This window comes from Oxyura jamaicensis, chromosome 2 (assembly GCF_011077185.1).
Source record: "Oxyura jamaicensis isolate SHBP4307 breed ruddy duck chromosome 2, BPBGC_Ojam_1.0, whole genome shotgun sequence".
NCBI classification, from domain to species: domain Eukaryota; kingdom Metazoa; phylum Chordata; class Aves; order Anseriformes; family Anatidae; genus Oxyura; species Oxyura jamaicensis.
Window position 1 is genome coordinate 67,830,724 of NC_048894.1, and position 10,602 is coordinate 67,841,325.

At 49.3% G+C, this 10,602-nt stretch overlaps 1 long non-coding RNA gene across 1 annotated transcript in view; it reads right to left on the reverse strand.

Moving 5' to 3' along the window:
• Positions 1-492, reverse strand: part of LOC118162429 — a 2,881-nt gene extending 2,389 nt beyond the window's left edge. Inside the window, exon 1 of the long non-coding RNA XR_004748446.1 lies at positions 172-492. This is a non-coding gene — a long non-coding RNA (uncharacterized LOC118162429). The remainder of the gene's footprint in view (positions 1-171) is intronic.
• Positions 493-10,602: the final 10,110 nt, after the last annotated feature.

The following is a 10,602-nucleotide window of genomic DNA, read 5'->3' on the forward strand; positions in this document are numbered from 1 at the left end:
GAGAAGAAAGAGAGAAGAAAGAGAGAAGAAAGAGAGAAGAAAGAGAGAAGAAAGAGAGAAGAAAGAGAGAAGAAAGAGAGAAGAAAGAGAGAAGAAAGAGAGAAGAAAGAGAGAAAATCCAAGATCCGTGGGATTTTTGCGTCTTTGCGGGACTGCCCAGCTTTTTCGCACCTCTACTTTCCGCGCAGCTGCCCCCGCCGGGTGAAGGGGGGGCTGCTCGGTTTTGGGTCGGGAGGTCCTGCCCCGACCCCACCTGCAAAATGCCGGCTCCCTGGGGGGGGGCGAGGGTTGGGACGAGCTTTGACCAAGCGAGATGGGTTTGCTAACCCCCCGGCGGGGCAAAGAGCAAAGGGGAGAGGGACTGGATCCGGCCGGGCGCCGTGGGAGCGCGCAGGGGAGATGCGCGGCGCTCGGGCAGCTCCGGCTTTTTCCCCTCGCACCGTGAATCTCTCGATAGTTTTGTTAAACACGGAGCTTTTCCGCTGCTGAGAAAAATCGATTTTTTTTTTAAATGGCTAAATTTTCCCTCTCCACTAGGTTTAGGTTTAACCGCAACACCCACAGAAAGTTCCTTATGAAAACCAGACTTTTCTATGAAAAGACTCTTCTGGCAGCAATTAGTCTGGCTTTCTTTAACAAAATTCTTTGTAATGTCATTCAGCGGGATAGAAAAAATCCCAGGACAATTTTGATTACCTAGTTTAAAAAAAAAAAAAAAAAAAGCATGTTCGGTTTTGCTCTGAAAAAAAAAGTGTTTAAATCGCCCATTAATCGAAAAAAAAATTTTGAGAATGGGTTTTAATTGGAACTAAATTTGCTCTTATCATACGTGACGGGCATAAAAACACACCCAGACGGTACGGATTTATTTAGGAGGGCTTCAGCATCACCTTGGTTGGGAAAGGGAGGAAAGGCAGGGGGGCTCGGAGGCATATTTTGGGGCCCACTCATCTGTGCCCGCCGAGGGCCGGCGCTCAGAGGCGGTGTTAAACCCGCCCCCGGGAGGCTGCGCCTGGAGGAGCCGCGCTGAAAATCGCGGCGCTCCGGAGCGCGTGGGGATCGGAGCTCTCCCCTGCCGCGAGAGCAGGGAGCGAGGGGCGGCGGGATGCGAAGCCGCCCCCTGCTCACCTCCAGGAGGAAGAAGAGGAGAAAGAGGAAGGGGAAGGGAAAGGGGGGCGCCTACCTGGGCGCTTGTCGCGGGTGCTGGGGCAAAGCCGGTCCCTCTGCCTCATCCGTAGATTTTTGCTACTTTGCTTCTTTCCCCCCTCCCTGTGCTCTGATGAAAGGTTGCGTGTTCCAGCCCAGAGATTCAAACGTTAAATTGCTAAAACAGAGTCAGAAAGGGGGGTGTAGGGGAGGGAGGCGTGATTATATTTCAGATCTTTTCAAAGGTTGGCTTTAATTAGGTTAAATACAAGTATTACTGGCCCAGAAACACGTAGTGCGTTAAGCTCGTTACAAGCCTAATTGCAAGGCAAACATAAAGAAATAAGAATAATAACAAAGTGCGTAGAGAGGAATAAAGCTGCACTCCTCCATCCCTACCGGGGGCCCCCGCGCCCACCTGGGCACATCTCACCCCGGCCTCCCTCCTGGTGGGGGGCGTTTTGCAAGGCCCTGCTGAGCCCCCACAAAGTTGGGGTAGGGTGTGTTTAGGGTGCATGAACCTGCTTGGAACTTGTGGGGAGCCTGGTCCCGCGCGACCCTCCAAAATCCATTGCCCCAGCTGGTCCTGCTCGCTCAGCCCCTTGGCAGCGCAACTTGGGGGGGAGGGGGAAAAAGGGAGACATTTGTCCCGAATTACGAATTTTCATGGCTCGGAAAGAAAAAGGTAAACCTCACGTCTAGCTCAATTAATAAACATGGTAATTTCACACCCAAAAGGAGGACATTATTTCATGTGAGAGCTATCGGCTCCATCACAAAGGGTCACAGCGCAGCTGTGGCGAGCCCGGGGTTATTATGCAGCCTGATGATAGGATCCCGCTTGCCATCCCGGCTCCTTCCTCGGGGCTACCAATAGCCCCAGGCAGGGCTCGTGCCACCTCATGATAAAGGACTTACTCGATGTGGGAGGAAATGGAGCAGCTTTCAGATGAGAGGTAATCAGCTTGCAGGCGCAGTCCCAGCCTCTCTTCCCCCCCCAAACCTTCCCCCCCCCGCGCCCGGGGGGGGGGGGGGGGGGGGGTCGCGTTGGATTTTTTTTTTTTTTTTTTTTTTTTTTTTCTCCCTCCCCCAGACCCAAACAAGCCCCCGAAGTTGTTTGCAAGCCCCCGAGTGCAAAGCGGAGCTTGGAGCGACCCCTGCTCGGCCAGCCCCCCCGGCGCTCGGGATTTCTGGTGTCAGGAACCTGGTCCAGGAGCCGTGAGGCGACACATTAACTGCGATCCCATAATCTCTTAATCACATTACGTTTTAAGTGAGCATGTGTAATTTCACCCATCAATGATTTATTTAAACATCGGAGCACAATTACTCGTCTCGTATGCAACCGTCGGCCGGGGGAGCGTTGTTTGCTCGAAATAAAATCTGGGGTCGGGGCGGGTCTGCCCCTACCTCTGTGCTGAGCAGCCAGGAGCTGCCGCGGCTCGGAGAAGGATGCTGGCGAAGGATCCCTCTTCGCCACTCTCTTAAAAAGCGAAGCCCCCCCGAAGCGCTCCTCAGCAGGAGGTTTGCTAGCGGCCGTGGGACGCGCCCCTGCTGCACCCTTTTGGCTGAAGCAGATGCAAGCTGGGATGGGGGGGGACTGATCTTCACGCCTGGGTGGGGGCGGTTTCACCCTTCCCGGATCCTATATGTTACCCATCCCTGGCTGGCTGCCGCCGCTCCGGCGTGATAAACGCCGAAAGGATGATGGCAAGGAGCGTAGGCGGCTTCCCTGGGGGCGGACAGTATCCTCCCTCCTCTTTTTCATCCTCTCTCCAGCCGCAGCCGATCCCAAACTTCCCGACGGCAACAGACCCAATCCGTTCTCCCGGAGGGGCAGGGGGACACCCCGCCCATCACCGTCGCATCGCGCCTAGGGGCCACGGACGTCGCTTGGCCGTGAAGAGATGGGGCGGAGGGAGGCCTCGAGCCCCCCGTGCCGTGGGCAGCATCCCCCAGCACGGCTGGAAGTATTATTACTATTATATAATATTATTATAATTTTATTTCACCGCAGATTGCAGCGCTGCGGGCCGGAGGGAAAGGCACCCCACAAACACGGGGGGACTGCTGGGGGCCGAAACCTTCCCTAAGCCATGCTGGGCTTTCCCAGATTTTTGTTCTACATGTACCGGTATTTTTGCTAAACCGTCGATGCAAGAAGGTGCCTCAGAGAGAAAATCTTTGGTTAAAAACAGAAAGAGACCACCTCCCCTTATTTTTTTTTCTCTTTGCTCCCACTTTTTATTATTATTTTTTTATTTTATTTTTTCTTTCCTGGAGCTGCTTTAGTCAGGCGTTTGGCAGATTTAACGTTGCAAAGGAAACAAAGGAAAAAATGTAATTACATTTTTGGAAAACAAACAATAATTACACGACACAATCGGTATAACAGTAAGCGAAACACAGCAGCAGGAGTTAGAAACAATATTCGAGCCGTGGAGATGGGCTCCGCTGCTGACTCAGCGTTTCTGAATTCTCCAAATTATCCTTACATCGGATTTCATCGGATTCAGCTGCAGTCTATTGGCTTTTAAATGAAAACATATCTCGCTGATTAGGCACATATTAGCTGCCTAAAATAAAATAATAATAAAAAAAATGAAGGAAGCAGGTTTGCTTAGGCACAAACAATTCTGGTGAATGGGGGGTATTTTGGGAGCCCTGCCTTCCACCTTTGCCCCACTTCCCCTCTATTTGTGCCTTTGGCTGGGGTGAATTTCTGCAGCACCTGTCACCTGGGGAGGCTGTGGGTTCGCATGGCCTGGGGCTGCAACTTCATGTCGGGGCACGTTATGCCCCACCCTGGATAGGGCTGTCAATACCCCCCGACATCCACTCCACAGCTTCGTCCTGGCTCTCACACGGAGATTTAGTTCTGGGGGGGACTCTCCGGGTACCAGGAAAGATGTGCGTGTGTTTATCTGTTTTTCAGTGGCCTGGATTTTACTTTAGTTGAGAGCCTTTAGGATTAGTTTTAATAATCGGAGTGGTTAGGCTGGGAAGAACTCTCTTTGCCTCTGAAGAAAATACCAGACATCCCCCAGAAACAGCCGTGCAGCGTATAGGTCTTGTGCAGATGGAGGGAAATCATCGGGCTGTTGATGTGCTGTGAAGTGTACATGAAATCGAGCATTTGCTCAAGCGGTCCTTAGCTCTGCTTCCTATTAAGAGCCAAATCAAAAACATGATCAAAATGAAAAAAAGGAGGTGAGAGAAAAAAAAAGAAAAAAAAAAAAAGACGACTTTTAGTGCCCAGCACTGAAGCAGGAGCATCCCAGGGAGGAGTTTGGAGCTGTGCTGCTGCTCAGCCCCCCCGTTTCTGCTCCCGGGATTCCCCAATTCCCAGGCAAGCAGGCGTGCATTACCGGTGGTGACAACAGCAGCAGCAGGAGCAAACACGAGGCTCCTTGCTGCCCGCTCCTTTGAAAACAAACACGGTCTATTTTTGGTCAGGAAACTCCAGACAGAAGTGGCAAGTAAAGCTTTAAACCATTTGGAAATTCCTTTATGATTTAAAGAGAGAGCCAGGGGGCTTTCGTCCTCTCCCTGCCATTGGTTGCAAAAAGGGAAACAAAAGAGGTAAAATGCATTCTCCAACTAACTGGTGAAGCGTTTCATATGCATCAAAGGGAAAGAAAGAGCTAATCCGAAAATGACCACTTTAATGTACACAAAACCGTTGCAAACCCATGGCTACAGCAGCAGAACCGAGGGGTTTTTTTAACTCACCACCACAACAAAAACCTACAATTAATGCCATAATAACAGATATTAAACAAAGGGGAATGAAAGGATCTCATGCTGGTTTTTCTGCATTCTTGACTCTAATTAAAAATATACAGAAAGAAGACATGGTTTGGGTCAAAATGGCATGAGAGCTGCCTTGTGCCAGCAAAGGGTCTGCAATTATCAGCTTAGAGGCCGGACCCAAGAGGTCTCACTCACTCTCTGGCTCTGGGGGAGCTGTGAGCTGGGCGAGGGGGCCAGGGTGGGATGAGCTTGACAAGGGCTGGGGGACAGGTCACCTTGTCCTACCCCTAGATGACAATGGGACATCAAAGAGGGGCTAAAACAAACACTCAAGCTTTTTTTTTTTTTTTTTTTTTTTTTTTTTTTTCTTCTCCTCTTCTTAGTTTTGGAGGCCACTTGGACAGCCCATCCAATTCGAATGATGCCGGGGTGTTTGCCCAGCGTCAGGTGGTGACTCTGCTCCCATCCAACAAGTGCCATGCATGACAACACCACCCTAGGGAGAAAATACCAGCACAGAAGGGACTTTCTCTGAAACTGGAGGCCAGGAGCTGGAGCCAGACAACTCCAAATGCGAGATAAGGCACATGCAGGCAATTAACCACCTGAATAAGATGCTGAGGGCAGCAGCAGTCCTGTCCCTTGCTGTATTTTGGCAGAGGAGTGGATGATCATGTAGCTTAGTCTAATCCAGGTGCCCAGGCTCCATGCAGAGGCAGCTAGGTACAGCTCAATAGCCTGCAGTATTAAAGAGGTTAGATGGGGACCTTCCAGCCATGATTCACAAGTGACTTCAAGACTTTTTGATTTGACCCCGTAGTAATATCCATAGTGGTGTGTGCCTTGTGTTACTGATGTTTCAGTGTAGGAAGTGTCTCTTCCCTGGTTCATATGGAGGGAAGCATCTTTAATGCTTGTCTATTTTACTTTCAAAGGAGCCAAACTTGGCCAGGTGTCGAGAAGACAGGTCTGCTGTGAAGAGCCACCAGTCTCACTGCTCTCTGCAGGCCTTCTTCCATGTTTGCCGAAGACTTTTAGGTGCCTGCAAGCATCTTGGGCTACACTCGAGGTATTCTCATTCACCAGCAGTGAATGAGTTCAGTTAAAGTGGTTGAGGAAACCTACAGATGGTGCTCCCACCCTGGGGAAGGGATAAAATCGGAAACTGTAGGGGCAGGGGAGTGGTGGTGCTCTCATCACACAGCATTCACACAAGCTCATTGTCCCATTTACCTGCCCCCAGAGCTGGTCTGAAGGACTGACTCGGAGCTCCTCCAAGAACTATTTATGATCTCAAGAACAATATATGCTTCAATGAATAAGGAAATAGTGGAGAGCACCCTCCAGATTGCTACCTGATGCAACCTTGCATCTCGGTATCTTTAGCTGTTTCCTTTTAGCAGAAAGTCCTCTCATGGTCCTCCAGAGAGGCCAGAACCGCATTGTCTGTTCCTCATTTTTAAAGACTTCAGCAGCCCAGGTTGTCCTCATCTAGCACAGTCACACAGTTGGTGCTACAGGGAGAGCAGGGTCTTTCCAGCAAAGCCTACCTAAACCGAGGGCCTTTGCAAGAGGCCCAGGAAAGCTTCCCCCATAATTGTAGGGTGCTCAGCTCAGGGCTGCCTGTGCAGTGCAATTATCTTTTAGCAACATAGTGACTCCTGCTCACCCTGCAGCACAGCTGCCTCGCTGGAGCAAAGGGTTAAGTATTAATTACTGCCTGTACATCCAAGAGGTCTTCTCCAGACAGCATCACTAACACTTCCGAGACTGGTTTTATACGTGTTGAGTAAAAGCTGTCAGATGGTGATTTCAGCTAGCATCACTTTTCAACCTGTAAAATCATAAATGGGGGAGAGGAATACCTGATATTTCAGGGCTTGAGCCAGGGCTCTTTGCCTTCCGCTCTGTTTATGGCTTTGGAGTGACACCTACACAGTGGCGTTTGAAATATTTATGTTCTGTTTTCAGTGAACACCTGCAGAGGAATCCCACTCCTCATTGCAGAGGATGCTCACAGGACTGGAGATAGAGGGGCGAGATAGCTGATTTTCCCACTGCAGGTGTAGGCTCATGCTACTTAACCCTGCACTCATCTTTGGCTAGGGCACTTGGGGGATGTGAACCCCGATACTCAGTATCACAAGGGTGCAGCTCAGCCACCCCCTGGGATGGATGCCACTCCGCATCCCATCTGGGCCTGTGGTCTCCTGTACCAGGCTATTGAAGATATCACTACCCAGTCTCACAAGGGGAGCAGTCCTGCCTCAGACATGACAGCTGTGAGGCAGCTCTGACCCTGTGGATGCTTTCTGTGTGATGGGGTGCCCACCAGACACATGAGATGAGCAGGATGCTATGAGCATGTCCAAAGCACCCTGCCTCTCTCCTAAAGATAGGCTTTTACCTGCAGCTTGCAGAATATTGATTTTGGAGGTGTGTTTCCTTAGTTCCCTTTGTAGTGTGTGTTGGTGTGGCTGAAGTCCTCATCAGGACAAGAACATCAAAAATAGCAATGGACAGATGGATTTTAAAATAAAAATGATTCTGTGCAGCAGCAGCTTTGTATACAGTTCTTTCCTGGAGAGAGGATCTTAACTAGCTATCCTATTGTAAAGCCAGTTGGGCTCTTGAGATAAAAACAACAGGAGGAATTTGAATCTAATAAAAAATTATCATCATCATCACCAAAGGAAATGGTAATGACAGCCAGGATGAGCTTGACCATTTCTCCCAGGCTAATAAAATAATCTGGTTTGCCTTACTCATATCTGATAGTGCCTAATTGCCATGCCAGTTGCAGTCCTATTGCCACTATAATTTTGAAGCGATTTACCATTTGTCTGCAAAAATCTGCCCTCTTCTGAGTCTTGCTTTATACATTCTTCCCCAGGATGTGCTAATTTTCTTAACCAAAATTGTACAGAATGATCAGTTAAGCCATAAAAATACACTGCCATATTTAGGGCCAAAATGTGTCATCATTTCACTCTTATGGGTGTGAGTACTCATGGCATGTTCTCCATGGGCGTGTTTTCTCATGCACTTCTTGGCCAGCTTGATGGCTTGATGGATGTGCTGAGATGGGGATAGAAGGAAAGTCAGTGGGGAGGCTGGGAACCAGACCAGGACCTGGGAGACCTGCACTTGCTTCTGTTCCTCCTGTAAGAGGGGTTAGGCAGGAGGAGGTGGGATCACAGCTCGGTGCATGTGCCATGCTTTTTGTGGTCTTCTTGAGGAATATTCCTACAACATAAATGTAAGCTCTTGGCACATCAGAGAAACAAAAGGCACCATACCCCTTCTGTACTCAACAAATTTGTTCTTCACATTTTTCAAGTACAGAGGTGCTGAGATCACATTTATGAGCCTGTGCCTGGTCCTTCTGCATGGAGAGCAAAGGGAAACAGCTAGGTGTCTCTCTGCACTTTCAGGTGCTTGAGTGCTTTAAAAATCTGAGCCCTGTGTGTCTGTGTCCTTGTCTTAAAATAGGTCTAACTGCTTTGGAAGCAGTAGGAAATATTACCACAAACACTCACTGGCCTGTTTCTAAGTACATGTTAGAAAATACAGACAAAAAGGATACTGTGAGTCCATGCTATCCTTGCCAGGGGAGCATCTAATAAGGCCAGACAGAGAGCTGAACCCTGCGGATGGTATATGTGGGGCTGGCTGTGCCCACTGAGTGTGGGGGGACTGGTCCCACCAGGAAAGCTTCCCACACCTCAGCATTTGGAGACCTGGGCACAGAGGTGAGGCTGCTGAGGCTTCACACCCTTGACAACACATTCTGCTGCTCTGCAGATTTTTAGTGACAAAATGCATGAGAAGGAAATTTCTCAAGGAGAGGAAGCAAAGCCTACAACCCTGCTTATAATTAATGCCAAGGTTTAAACCCAAAGTGACAGGGAGCTCACATTTTTAGCTGGGCCTGTGTCCTGGATTCACCCTGTTGAGTGAGAAAGCAGTACTGTCACTTCAGATTCCCTGTTCGCTGTGGTGCAGGCAGTGTCCATGGTGGGAATGGTTGCACTCATTTACTGCCGTGTTTCTTCAGCGACAGAGTTGCTTTTCTCTGGCTATTCCTCAAGTGGGTTATTTGTCCCTAAACTCAATTGCCTCCATCAGACCCAGCCTCTGAGATTCGGTATGAATCTTGCTGGTAGTGTCCTTCCTGGTGGCCTTTAAGGTAGGGTCCTCCAAGTGATGGACAGTCATTGCCCTTTGTCTTGTCCCTAAGTGCCTCCAGTGAACTTCCGCAAAAGGACTCTGAGCATAGCTGCACAGCATGATACGTCTTGGCATCCCTGCCTAGGCCTCTTCAAAATGTGCTTTCCCTTGTTCAGAGCAATCGGTCCATTCCTGATGATGGTTCAGGAATGCCTCCCAGGCAAGTGAGGGCACAATCGGTCCTCCTTCTCCAAATTTTGTTGCGAGTGAGTCAGATAAATCAGCTGGGCGTGGAGAGGCTCTGTGAGGCAGGGGAGAGCAGAGGCTGTTGGTGCTTGTGTGTCTCTCACAGAGGAGACAAGATGGCTCCTGGGGCTGGGAGGGTTTGGTGCCAGCACCCCGGCACCTGAGGCCACCACACCTGGGGCATGAGGCCACCATGCACCACAGCTGAATTTAGGGATTTTCATGGGTTCCTTTTCTGTAGAAGCAGACCTGTTGTTGCATCCAGCTGTGCCTTCTTGAAAAGCATGGATATCTGGAGGTACGGCCATGTGTTAGCAACAGTATGATGAAATCTAGAAGTGACTCCTCTGTCAGTTATCATAAAATGCCTTCCAGAGTAGCAACAAGCTTTTATTTTAATGGCAAACAAAGAAAAAAAGTATGTCTCTTTCCATTGTTAGTTGGTGTTTCAGTAATCCATTAACTTTTCAAGAGGAATCCTTTTAGGATCAAGGCTTAATTTTATTCATGGTTATGTACAGGACAGAAAATGGTACCCAACAAGGACAAGGTAAAAAAGGAAGGTGTTTTCCATGATTACTTACTTTTGAGGTAGCAGAGAGCACACATATACTATCCTCTCCAAAACAAAGAACCCAACAGCTAATTTTTAGATGGTAAGTTGCCAGTGAGAAACTTGATTAACCCTGGTCATGGTCTAGCATGCTGGCACTGCTCCTGTCGCAGCAGTACATCCTAGACACGACAGCTGATAAGCCTTAACACTGCTGTGGCTGGCAAAAGCAGAAGCAATTTCCCTCAGCAATGTATGGCCCACAGACCTCACTCAGCCAGCTCACCCCTAAATTAGCCTCTAGTTTGGGCACTTCTTGTTACCAGGAAAAGGCCTTGGGATCAGGCCATCTGGGATGTGGGGCAGCCCTGAGTGGAAGAAGCGTGAGCTTTTGCTGTTCTGCCCTGCAGCAGAGTGATGCCAGCACCAATGACAGCCACACATCTGCTTTGTGCTTGCAGTTCACGGCACCTCTGGCTCAAGCACACGGGACAGTGCTGGTGCTGTCCTCTGCTGGGAGGGGAATCAAAGCACTGGGCTGTTAAGGGAGCAGTTCAAGGCCAAACATCATGCCCCACACAGAGCTGGGAAGAAATTCAAGACTCTTGCCTCTCAAACCCTGTATAAACCACCCTTCCCCTCTGCAGGGTGGTATAGGATTTACAGTGGGGAAAATAAGCATGTTATAGACATATAGAATAAAGGGAAGATGTGAAAGAATTTGCACAAGACTG